This window comes from Zosterops lateralis (genome assembly GCF_965231275.1).
Source record: "Zosterops lateralis genome assembly, chromosome: 3".
In the NCBI taxonomy this organism is placed as follows: Eukaryota; Metazoa; Chordata; class Aves; order Passeriformes; family Zosteropidae; genus Zosterops; species Zosterops lateralis.
Window position 1 is genome coordinate 77,764,523 of NC_139764.1, and position 13,291 is coordinate 77,777,813.

Sequence of the window (13,291 nt, forward strand, 5' to 3'; positions counted from 1 at the left end):
ATGTTGAAACTGGTAGTCCCAGAGTGTATGGTCCTTCTGAGAGCAAAATATTTTCTTTTCAGTTTGATAACTCATCTGGAAGTGAATAAATTTAGAGGGCAATCCCATATTTCTACAAACAAGAGATGGACAAGTGGTATATTTTTCCCATTATATATATATATTTAACTCCCATTAAAAAAGATGCTAAATTACAGACCTCAGAAAGAACTTAAGCAGCACTGTAGTTGCAAATATGACAAAGAAGACACAATAACAATGAGCAGACCAGAATGGATCCATTAGCAGCATGAATCCATTATACTTCTTCAAATATTTCTAAAAGAATTGAGAGTGGAAGCAGACCTATAAATACCAAAAATCCTGTAGAATCACTTAGTTGAGCTGGCCAGCTGCTCTGTAGTTCCCAATCCATCTTTTCATAAACTGAGGAGGAAATAATAGAGCACTACAAACACTTTTTTTTTTTAAGTGACCATGCTCTGATATTGCAGAGATAAAAATGATCATTCATCCCTCAGTTTAGCAAACTAGAAAAAGTCTACTCTGGTTTAACTCTGCTGAAAAGACACTGCATAGGGAAAGATTTTAATTTTTAATGAGATATTGAACCAGACAATTAATCTCTATCTTTAATGATTAAGATGTGGATAATATTGCCTGTAAGTCATTGGTGTCGGATGAAAGTTACTATGGCAGCAAAAGGTAATGGCGTATTTCTTCCTGGTCAATTGCTTATAGAAAAATACTTTGCTGACTTGCAATAGCACAAATAGAATTCACATAAGTCAAAGTTCTGCTAAACTTCAGGAGTCACAGCACTTCAAATTTTGAAGAGAAAATGAAAAGCAAAAAAAAAAAAGAGAGTAACAGTTTTGGTTTTGGAAAGAGACAAAGGTTCATTAAGCACTGTCTGGAAAGAGATTAAGTACTTCTTGGAAAGCCAGAACAGCAGGAGAACATGGATAGTTCCCTTCCCTTTCCCCTTCCCCTTCCCCTTCCCCTCCCCTCTCTTCTTTTCTTTCTACACATTCATTTCCAATCCAAATAAATCTTTCTCTTCTCATATACTTTTCTCTCAGGAGTTACTAAACATTGTGAGATTTTGAGGCCAAGTGTCTGCTCTGCTCCTGCCTTTCCCCACTTTTTTTACAGAGGTGCTACAGAGCTTCAGAAGTCCCTTGCCCCTCCTCTTGGAGCAGCCCTATAATTCAAGGGCTGCAGAGACCTCCAGAAGGTGCCTGTGCCAAGCACTAAAGGCCTCTGCAGAGATGCTGTGGGTAGAGTCTGGAGGAGATGCCATATTGCCCCCCAGGAGTGCTACAATACTGCCAAGAACCTTACCACTATCCAGAATACCAAGGACACAGAGGGCTCAAGCAAAATCCGTAATGACATTGGTCCCTTCTGCCCCATGCCACTGCTCGCCTCCCACACACACCCTGCTGTGCTTTGTGCTCATGCAATGGGACATCACACTCAGACACTTCTTTAATACCTGAATCCCTGAGCTGGGCACACAGACACGCCTGTCATTTCCTAGGATCTGCCACGGATGGTTAATTGTCAGTAATTGGCATCTGCCAAGAAGCCCCCTGAGACAGGGGCACCAATAGGCTTCTGCCAAGGCTTATGTTTTGTACCAAATATCCCAAGGGAGAAACTCAGCTACGTAAAAACCCCAATATCTTGAATTTCTCAGAAAAGACTCCAACACAGTGACTGACACCTAGGAGCAGTTATGTGCCCCAGCTAGTCAAACACATGTAATTACAAAGTAACTGCAAGAGTGAATAATGTATCACACATTGTCCTTTGAACATATGGACTCGCAGATTCTATGTAATGAGCAATAGTCTGTGTATTGCTGGGATCTCATATAGCTTGGGGAGTAGGTTATATATTCATGTAGTGTGATGTGGCAGTCCCTTAGCTTATCTATTCCCCCAAAACCAGAGGAGCTGCGGCAGCTCTGCAGTGATGCTGCTGGATGTGAGGCTGGTCAGAAATGGAAACTGAAATAAATAACCAGTTTTAGATCTTTGTGCATCAAGTCCCTGAGCCCATCCTAGAAAGAGAAGTGCTAAACTGCAGCTCCATAGTGTGCTTAAACAAAAACTAACATAGCTTATACATCTTCTAGTGAAACAGACCCAGGGCACTGGCACAAGGAGTTTCATGTTTTTCTTGGCATTGTCAGCCAGCTAGTAGGAGCCCTGAAAAGATTTTGATGTGGATTGAATAGTGCTCTTCTAGACAGAGGCCAGGGTCAGGGATGGCCATAGGTCAGACTGCTCTCATGGCTGGGCGCTGTGAAGGAAAAGAATTTCATTACTCTGATTTATGCACCTGGCATTCCACATACCTGGGACCAAAGTGTGGAAACATCACCTCGACCCAGCCCTGCAGCTCCTGCCTCCCCACCTGTGCTTTCCTGCTGAGTTCCACTGCCCCACCAGCACAACAGAAGGCATTGCCTCACCTTGCTAACATCCCAGTGACCAAAAAATTATCCTGGAACTGGGGATATCTGGGCTCAAGTGCACACAGCACCAACCAGCTCGATCTGGCTGAACCCAGGTCTGCAGCCCAGAACAGGCACAGGAAAGCTGGAGCAGCGTCTTCAGCAGCTGTTTCTCTACAAGGGGGAGTGTTTCTCTGTGGAGAGGACAAGACATGCACCTCTGTGTCATGCATGGGCAGAGTGACAGCTGTGACAGCTGTGGCCCAACTGTCCAGATCTCCCATGGCAAGCAGCCCTGGCTCCTACCCCTGGGATTCAGGACTAGGAGAGCCAAGGTCTGAAGCCTTAGCACTAGGAGCAGGTGGGCTTTCCAACATATGCAGAGTTGGCTGTTACAAATGGTAACCTCAAACATTCATTCTGTGGGGAATTCCAACATTTCCCATTCATTGTCAGCATAAATGGCCCCAGGTTTAAACCTCCCACACTGCAATGTCTGTGAGGAAATATAATTGCCATCAGCTGAGAGATTTTGCTTCTGTTTTGATTTGGAGAGTTTTTGAAATTTTGTAATTTAATTTTTATATATGAATAAAGCCTAATAATAATTTTAATTATAAACAATATCAGATATGGTAATGCAATAATTCATTAGTATTCTAATTGTTAAGTGTTACTGTAACTGATATTTGCTTTGGTAATTGGTATTTTAATTGGTAATTGGTGTTCCAAATGGCCATTGGGGTAATTCTTACTAGTGGCTGGTAGTTACAATGGAAATTTTTAATTGGTATTCTAATTGGTTTGGTAATTCATATTTGGTTTTCCATTGGTAACAGAGCAAAGTGGTCATTTGTAATAGATAATTGGTTTGGTAATTGATTTAGCAATTGCAATTGTAGAGAGCACAAAACAAGTGATCAAAACACACTTATTTATTAATAATGTAAAATATGTAATATTTTGAAACTAAAGCTAGTTTACGAAACTGGCAATCAAATAATTTCAAACCAAAAATCTCTTACTAGAATATTTAAATTTTAGAAAAATGCCTAATTTTAAGAACTTATTTTTAAGTCCTCTCTTCTTGTCTTGTTAAGGCATCTTGGCATGGGTAAGATCACATACCAGAGAATCAGTCCCATGACCCTGCTAGTCTTGCTGAAACCCAGCCCCAACTGTACCCACCTGACACTCTGGACATGGTCCCCAAAGGAACATTTCCTTATTATCCTGCTTTGAAACACCTGCTCCTGAGCTATCACCTGAACATCATATCAGCTGGCAGATATGGCAGAACTTTGCCCAAGACTGGTCTTCAATCAGGATATTTAATGCTGTATGAAGTCAGATATGGTAAAAGCAGCTGGGCTGTCAAAAATTATTCCTCATTTCCCATATATATGGGATTATTATATATGAATGTTTTCTATACTGGAGGTCCTTTGTTTGACATTTTCCAATACAGGAAAGAGTGCAAGTCTCTGGGTGGGAAATCACGTTACTTGAAAATAAAAAGGACTTTGGAGTGCTGCTATGCTAATATCACCCATGAAAAGACAGCAAGACTAAGATCTAAAGGGAAGAGTAACTAAAATTGCTCACTACAGCCTTTGATGCAAAAAAATACTTGGTTGCTTATATAACGGATGGTACAAATTTTCACAGAGAAATATCCAGAACTGCCAGCACTATTTCTGTCCTATTATGGCCTTTGGAAAACTATTGATTTTCTTTCAGATGCATTGAGTTGAGCATCCAATGCACATTCTTCCTCTCCAAAATGCTTTGCCCAAAGATGTTTGAATATCTGGCTCATTAGGCTGTGTGCTTCCATGATCAGCATAGAAATCCAAGACAGAAAATACCCTTTAGGTCATCCAACCCAACCCTCAGCACTGTGGAATTGTTCCTGCTATACACTTTTGACTGTTTTATTCAGCCCACTTATAAATTACTCAGACAATGAATTACCCTGGAAAACTGCTCACCACCAATGACCACCACTGTTATGGACTGGGACTGGGATTACATCCAGTTACAAGGAGGAAGATTTCAAGATGATATGTACAAAAGGAAAGCAGGGAGCAGCCAAAGGAAAGCTATGAGTTTATTATTTATTACTAAGACCCTGTGTTTCAAAGTAAAAACATCCCCAACACTTAACAAGAGAGTATAATTTTTGATACTGTGTCTATTTCAGACAATTTCAAGTTAATCTGGACCTTTAACTACAAAACAGAAATTCCTCAGAGTCTGGTGAGTTTTTTCCATCAGTCAAGGTCCTTCAGAGTGTAGCAGGAGTTTTGGTAAGAGTTTAGTTGTTAAGACTGGCTTTTTGAGGGAATGACCTGCAAATTATAACAAATCTGCTTGTAGTTTAACCTACCTGGATTCCAAGAAAAATTTCTTTTTGTCTCCTCCACTTCAAATAATTACAAAGGGAATTATTTTTAAAAGGCTCCTTACAAACTGGGATATGAGGGTGCATTTCTAACATCATTTTTGAGATCACATTTATCCTTCTTAAATTATTTTCAAGCTCTAAGAGGGTTTCAGCAAAACAATTCAAAATGTTTGTCTCCACTAACCAGTAATTCAAGGCTGATTTGTAAATCCTTACGTAATGTTCACAGATTTTATAGTGTGCAGTTACATTTTTCAAATTATTCTCCTTTCTCATATTCTTTTCCTAGGTCTTTTAATTTAGCCAATATAATCCCATTTATTTCTGATTTGAAAATTAGTTAATAAAAATAAGGCCTGGCTGACATTTGCAAGTCATTTGCAAATGCTCTTATAGCCTGCAGTCCCTCCTCTTGCCTCTTCTGGAACCACATTTATGCATGTCTCTGTGTGATTGATTGTTTGTTGGATATATACTTTGAGATACATCAAGAAAACATGATCTATTGCTGCTGGTCAGTATGTGTGCCCCATGTTAATTATTATTCACGTCAGAGTTTTTGGCTACATCCACATTGCAGCTCACAGCAGAGACTCCTTAAAAAACAATGATGAAGACACCTTGAGTTCTTCTTACACAGCAAAGACACTTGTTGGGGTCAAAAACATGAAGCAGCCCCTGTATGCACCACTGTGCCTAATAAAGTCCATGTGCACTATTCTGGTTCTGTGCTTTATTGTTGTACTGTATTGCTTCTGGATCCAATACAAAAATTAGTATGGGCAAATCACATTACACTCCTTTGCAGGGTTAGGCTTGTCCTTCATTTGGCTACAGACAGTGTGGGAGGATTTGCTACCTTATTTCTGCCCCACTCTCAGGGAAAAAAAAAAAAAAAAAAAAAAAAAAAAAAAAAAAAAAAAGTATGAGAACTATAAGTCTTATTAAAAACCCCAGCACTAAAGAACTACATTTCTTCCCTCATCTCTCATGTTCTGAACTAACCTCTGCACCAGCATCACCAAATTCTCATCTTCTGTCTTTTTGCATATACTTTTGAAATTATTTTAAACTTGAAACTAATCTTTAAGCTGGTGTCTCTCAGCTGCCTCCTGCCAGAGACACCTTCCATGCTAGCAGCAGTGCTGATCAATGATTGTCAAAGTTACAAATTTGACACTTTTTCTTTTTCTTTTTGTTTTGTCCATCTTCACATGAGAAACTGCAGGAAAAACACAGGACATTTTGGCTTGAATCCTGTCTTACATGTTTGATAGTTTCACCACCAGATTAAAACTCAAAAGGTTATCTCCTGCAAAGTGCAGTAATATCATGATTCCAGAGAATGCTCAACATGCAACATCAGCCTAAGGACCACCACCCCTCAAGTGCATTCCTTTGCAGGCAATAATGCAGCACGATGATATCACACAGGTTTAAGCACATTAGCTCAGGTACTGGAGGTTGATTTATTGCAGAGGCACACAGCTCTACATGTACTAATTTAACTTGCTTCTAAACTAACAGCTGTGACCTTGCAGTAATTGCTATGACTTCTATCTGCTGTTTTCTAGAGTGTCACTACAACTTTGGTGTGTACATGCAGGTCTTTAGGTGTTAACCATAGGTGTCCAAGCCTCAAGATAACTCAGCAGAGAGGCTGTCACACAGTCAGTGGAATTTTCAGAATATTTCAATTTGCTCCAACTTACAAACCTGTTCCCAGCCTACCATGGGAGGCCAGACAACCCACACACAGCACTTCCAAGTACTCAGTTACATTTAGGTCTCTTAATATGGAGGTGGCCACCACATCCAGTGTGTGATTATGAAGAACAGCACAGTGATGAGCAAGTTTGCTGCTGTGATGACTCTAAGGGATAGATGTACACTTCAGCCTGTACTGAGGAACCAGACCAGTCATTTACTGTTCTGATGCACAGCAGTGTCTCAGTACACACAAAAAAAGGTACTCCACTCTTCCCCCTTCCTCTCCTCTCAGGCCCCCAAGATCCTTACCTCATCTCTGCAAATGCTCACATAGTTTCAGGCTGTGCTACAGAAATAAATTACTCCCCTATTTCTGCTCTTAATGTGTTGTGTTGCTACCCCCATCTCCCAATATCTAAAATCTCCCTTTCCTTCCTTCCTGATGAGGTAGGGAAAGTTTTGCTTTGTGCCCTTCACGTGTAACAGCCTAGCCTCTAAATAGAAGAGATGACAGGCAAATGAGGGTGCAACTTCCACAGGCAAGTGGGTAGGGGTGAAAAAGGACGTGAGTAATCAAAAAACAATGATGCAGCACCTCTAGTTAGACTTGTCTTTGCCAGTGAGGCTCAGGGAGGGCAATCAGTTATTAGTGGCTTGTTTTCTTTCTTGCCTTTCTTCGGTGTGAGCTGTTGGGGGGCAAGGCAGCTGGTGTGCTGTGACAGCTGCTTGCCTCGCTGTTCATAATTGCTCCATTGATACCTTGAGCTGCCTTTCGCTGTTTGTTGTATCCACCTGTTGCCTTTGGTCTGAGCTCCTAAACCCTGTATTCCAAGGGCTCTTGCTTGCCAGCGTGCTCTCTCCAACCCTGCCATGGGCCCCTGTGTGCTATCACAGGGTGAGAAAAGCCTTTTTTTTTTTTGGCCTTGTGGCTTGTTACTAATGTTCTATTTCAGCATCTCCCACTGCATTACTGTCAATAGAAAGGAAAAAAAAAAAAAAAAAAAAAAAAAAAAAAGGAAAGAAAAGGAGAAAAAATAAACTTATGATGGTTCTGTGAGTACTTTTTTTAAGCTCCTGTGTCCATATATTCCCAATATAGGGATCTGCAACATTTGCAATCTTCAGATCCGAAGAGACTTTCATCTGCTTCTGAACACTGCCAACTCAATGGACAGATTGATTACACTTGGGACAGACAATCACACTATAAAATGTTGTGTTTCATAAAAACAAAGTTTCGCTTTTTTCTCCCACTTCAGCCAAGTTTTCCAGAGCATACTATCCAAAATTATGCAATAAAAGCAGTAACTGTTTTCTGCAAGCGATATTGTTCCAGTGGTCATTCTGCATTGTACTCTCCAGTTTCTAAGAGAGGGAGACGTCAAAAAGACAGCTTTTTTATATAATATGAAGCCTCACAGTGACTTTACACACAGTTTAAATAAAACAACAAGAAAACTGATATTCAGAAAATACTGAAGATTCAATAGAACAGCTCTAGCTTGTCTCAGACAGTAAAAATCTGAACCCTTCCATGGAGGGTTTGCCCTTGCCAGCATGCATGTATTTATCAAAACATCATATTCCTGGAGAATTTGACCTTGACAGTGGTTCTTCCTGGGGAACAAAGGCCTACAGAAAAGAAATCTAAAGTAGCAAGTAATACAGATGCACAGAAACTCTAGATAGGAATGGATCTCTGAAGGTCACCTGGTTCAGTCCCCATTCAAAGCAGATGTTACAAAAAGTAGCTCTGGGCTTTCCCTAGTCTACATGCTGTCCGCAAAGCCTGTTCCACAGGTTTACTATCTTCACTGTGAAAAAAAAAAAGATCCTAATATTTCATGTGAATTTCCCTTGCTCCAACTTTGCCTTTTTTAATCATTTGTTAAAAAAGATTGAAAAATCTTTATGTCATCTTATGAGGCAAAGAAAGGTTATCCACCTGCTAGACTGAATAACCTGGCAAAATTTTAGGCTGATTCCCCAAGAAAAAGAGGTTCACAAGATCACATATTCAATGTCTTTATGTCTGTTCCCAACTGATGCTTTTTGAACCTGATAGTTTGTTTCAAGCAAGTATGATGGAGTACAACAATCTCCCATAGATTTGTACAAGTTTGATGAAAACCATTTTGTGGGCAGATGAGAGAGACCATTGTCAGTACCTTCATTGACAAAAAGCTGCAATTTGAACTAAATTGTTATTAGATACCCAAGGATCCACATGGCACAAAGGCATTCTGAATGTCACTGCTAAAAGAAACAATGTGATCAGACGGGGAGCATTGTATTAGTCATCAGAGAATCCAACCACAGGCTATACAGATCCATAGGGAACTAGGCTTCATTAATTCTGCTACTCATGAAATGCCTTGGGTTTTTTACCTTTACTCCTGTGCTTCAGCTGAGCGGTCATAAATTCGTACAGGCAAAAAAAAAAAAAAGCTTCTTCATATAATCTCCCTTTATATATCATCCTTCTCTTACATGAGGAAAAGAATGGCTAAGAATAGCTGGTCAGATGATTTACTATTACAATTTTCTGTGGGTATATGGGATTTCTGGATGTCACTCAGATGCCTTTAACAATAGCAAGGACACAATTGTTTCCATAGTAATACCCATTCCAAAGGGGTGAAGGTGTGTGTGTTGGGGGGGACAGTACAAAGCAAACAGAAGGCATGGTTACACAGACTTGCATATAGGACAAAAATCAGGCACAACAGAATTTGATTCTGCAACCCTTGCTATAGAAATTCCTTTTTTAAGGTCATCCAATTACACTGAAATCAGCAGAAAACTGACTTAGCAAGCGTGCAGGCAAAACTCTTTCACAGTTTAAACACTGTGAATAGGTGAGAAAGCTTTATGTCTTTTGTCACTCTCCAGTTATGAATAACTTAACCACAAATGTATCACTGCTAATGAGAGAAGACATCCCCTAGTTTGTGGTGACAGACTAGTACATCCTATTGCCATACGATTTCATTTCCTACTCAGTGCAGTAGCCAAGTGTGGTCTCACAGGGCAACCTCCTAAATAACCTAATGGGCTAAAATAGATGGTCTCTCTCTGTTGCTCTAAAAAAGAGTTAACCGATAAACAATTTCTGACAAGCTAAACACATCTCACACCTTTTCATCTAAAAATACCACCCGGACAGAAAAATTCTGCTGCTGCAGCATCTGTCAGGGCTTTTCTGTCATATTCTAGTATTCTTGGTCACCCTAAAGGAAACAAACGTTGCAGAAACAAAGAAAAGCCAACTCTGAAGTAAACAAAGCACTTCTGACTCTTTTGTCTACGGTTTAATAGAAAATGCTCATCACATGGTCTCCCAGCTGCAGCAGGAGAAGCACCCAAGAAGGTTCCTAATAAAAATAGTTTCTATAAATTGCTGAGGGAAGGCAAGAAATTGAAGAATTTATCCATGATTCCATTTATCCAAGATGGCTCCTGGTACTGGTGCTAACAGCTCTGCTATTGACTCAGTCAGTTATATGACTCTTTGAGCTGGAGCTAATACAGACCAGCAGAAGACAAGCTCAGGCCTCAGAAACAGGAACAGGGATTGGATCATAGGTAATAAAACATTTTAGTCCATATCTTAGTCCTTAAATGACATGGTTGTTTTCTAGTATTTTGGAATATGAACTGTGAATCCAGATGTTTGGTAGTTATAAAAAAACCCCATTTCATTTATAAATCTCCTCCCCAGGCTGGAGTTCAAAAGTCAGCTTTCCCTAGCCAACCACAGAGAATACTTCCAACACAGAGCACTCTTAGGGACACATCATATTGTTGATTATCCTTTTGATAAAACATATTGTTTGCTCCTTAATTTTTTAAGTGTTCTCTTCATAATGTGAATGCATAGAATGATTTGGATTGAAAAGGACCTTCTGGTTCCAACCCCCCCACCACGAACAGGGACACCTCCCACTAGATCAGGTTGCTCAAAGCCCCAGTTAGCCTGATCTTGGAACACTTCCAGGGGTGGGGGTCTCCCACAGCTTCTTTGGGCAACCTGCTCCAGTAACTCATTGTCCTCACAATGAAGAATTTCTTCCTAAAATTTTATGTAAACCTGTCGTCTTTCAGTGTAAAACCATCTCTGTATCATCTTTGATCCAGATAACCATGTGCTGCTGTAGCTGTCCTGGCACCTGAAGCACACTGGAGCAAAGAGGCAGACATGAAGAGGCAGAGAACATCCCCATTTTTGTGCTTTGATCTATTACTTCTTCAGCAATCACCTCATAAGCACAATCAAAAATACACGCCTTAAAAAGCAGCTGGAGAATCATTAAACGGCACAGAAACCCATCCCAGGATGGAAAATGAATGTGTCTTATATACACATTGGATTTCTGAGATGGCTACAGGGATACAACCTGCGGCAGGAGCATTACTCAACACCTGCTTCTCAACCTCAAAAGGATGAGAGAAAATCTAACTCTTCTCAACAGGGCTGCAAGATAGGTGGTGCCAAAACACAATTACAGAAGGATTTCTTTGGAAGAAATCCCATCCCACCGGCTGTTTGTCCCATTTTATTTCTTGAGTTGATCCTGCAAGGTGAGCTGCACGGATTGATTCCAGGCTGATCTGTACAGAATCTTGCTGCCTTTTATGATGTGAATTTATTTTCCCATGGATCCAGGGACACTGTAGGACTGTGAAATGAACAGTTAATGGTGTCCAGTCCCCCCTTGTCCCAGTAGAGACAATATTGAATGGGCTTGAGCTTTGTGATTTGGGTTTTATTGTTTAAACAAGCAGTTGTAAAGCACACACATGCTCCCCTCCTGCTTTACAGAGCACAAAGTGCTAGTGACCTCTGTGTCACACAGGTGCCACAAGATTTCAGGTGAATATTCTGAACTAACAAAACCTGAACTGGCAGCCTTTCTCTGACCAAAGTGTTTTATTAGTAAAAACAAGCATGCAACTAAACATTTTATGCTGAATACTGCATGACATTACAACAGATTTGTTGGGGCAGAAAGGGATAGCATCAGCAGTCTTCGACCACACGAACAAATGTAGCCATGATAATTGCAATACTTGTAGAAAAGGCATCAAAAAGCTGCCAGATGCAAAAGAAATAGCCAGACTATGGTACATCCTGAGGACTGGCACTAGTAGAAGAAAGAAGTTTCTATTTCTTTTTTGGAGTGACTACATGTTCCTCCTGAAACACAGGGGCAAGTGGTTTCTCCAGACTCACTGTGCTTCCCTGTGCAGCACAAACGGGTGGGAGGACTCAGCCTGGGGAGGGAGGGAGATCCTTAAGTACAGCTGCACCTGTGCACTGAACAAAGTGTGCTACAACAGGGAAGAGCTCTGCCACAATCCTCTGCAACCTGTGGGGAGGGATGAGGAAGTAGATGATGAGTGCATTTTATCCTAGCTGAGGTTTACAACCATTACAATAGCAACAGAGGTCTCTCCCTCACCCTCCAATAATGGCCTCATTTTATTAAGTGCCGTACAAACACATACACAGAAAATGTGCCTCCTCCGCACAGCTACATCTCGAACAAACTTGAGCTAGAAAATGTGCAGGTCTCATCCAAACTTGTAATTGTTTCTCATTGCTGGAACTGAACATCTATGCCATACAGACAGATATATACCATCCCTATTTAAAAAATGACATAATGGGTTGTTTTCATATCTAGCAGGAACAAGGAAAATGTGAGCAAAAGTCAAGAGAGAAAACAAATCTGTATATTTCCATGAAAGAACCAATCTATTTTCAAGTCATCTTAGGCTGTGTTTTTAGTTGGGTTTTGTTTGTTTATTTGTTGGTTTCTTTTGCCATACTGATGAGTGATATTGATTTGCATTGCGCAGAAGTTGCAGATACACTCCTATGTCTATTTCCATTAAACTCAGCATTCAGAGCACCCAACATCACTTGGAGACTCTCCTGACAAAGGTAGAGCATCAGGAAAAAGCTTTGTCATCTTGTTTTTCTCAATTCCTTCCCTTCACCACACAGTTTTGTTTATTTATTTGTTTTATAAACATACTTTTTTTACATTTTGCTATGCACATTTAAAATGAAAAGATGATTTCTGTCCTCATTACTGCTCTATTGCTCAATGATGAAAAAACATTAACAAAGGAAAATGATTTTCAGTCAGCTCATAATGTTCTATGCAGGTGAACTGGAACTGTAAAGAGTATGATTTAATGAAAGAAGGTGAGAAGATTAAAAAACCCCACTAATAAGGGTGTTTCTCTGCATTGAAAGATCACTTAGGAGCAGAGCAGAGATTTCTTTTGTGTTAGAAAAATACAATGCAAACATTCAAAAGCAGCATCCCCAAGGTCAAAGAAGCCCATCCTCTCTAACACAGTATACTCACTCTCCTTCTCAACAAACTCCTTTTTCCACCTGTATCCACATTTTGTAATTTTCAGATAGTGGAGAGAAAATAAACTGATGTGTCTCATCCAGCTTTTAGTTCTGAAAGAACACGCAAAAATGTCACAGAAAGCACTCAAAGCTGTATGCACTATTAGTGGAGCAGCTCACAAACATCTACCTAGAGCTGCAGACACAGATTAAAACTCTGCAGAGAAAGAGACTCCAAAATTATGATCTTTAAAATGCTTGGGAGATTTCTGCCATTTGCTCTGGAGACCTGGAATGAAGAGAGAGTCAATACCAAGCCACACTGACCAGAGCATACGAT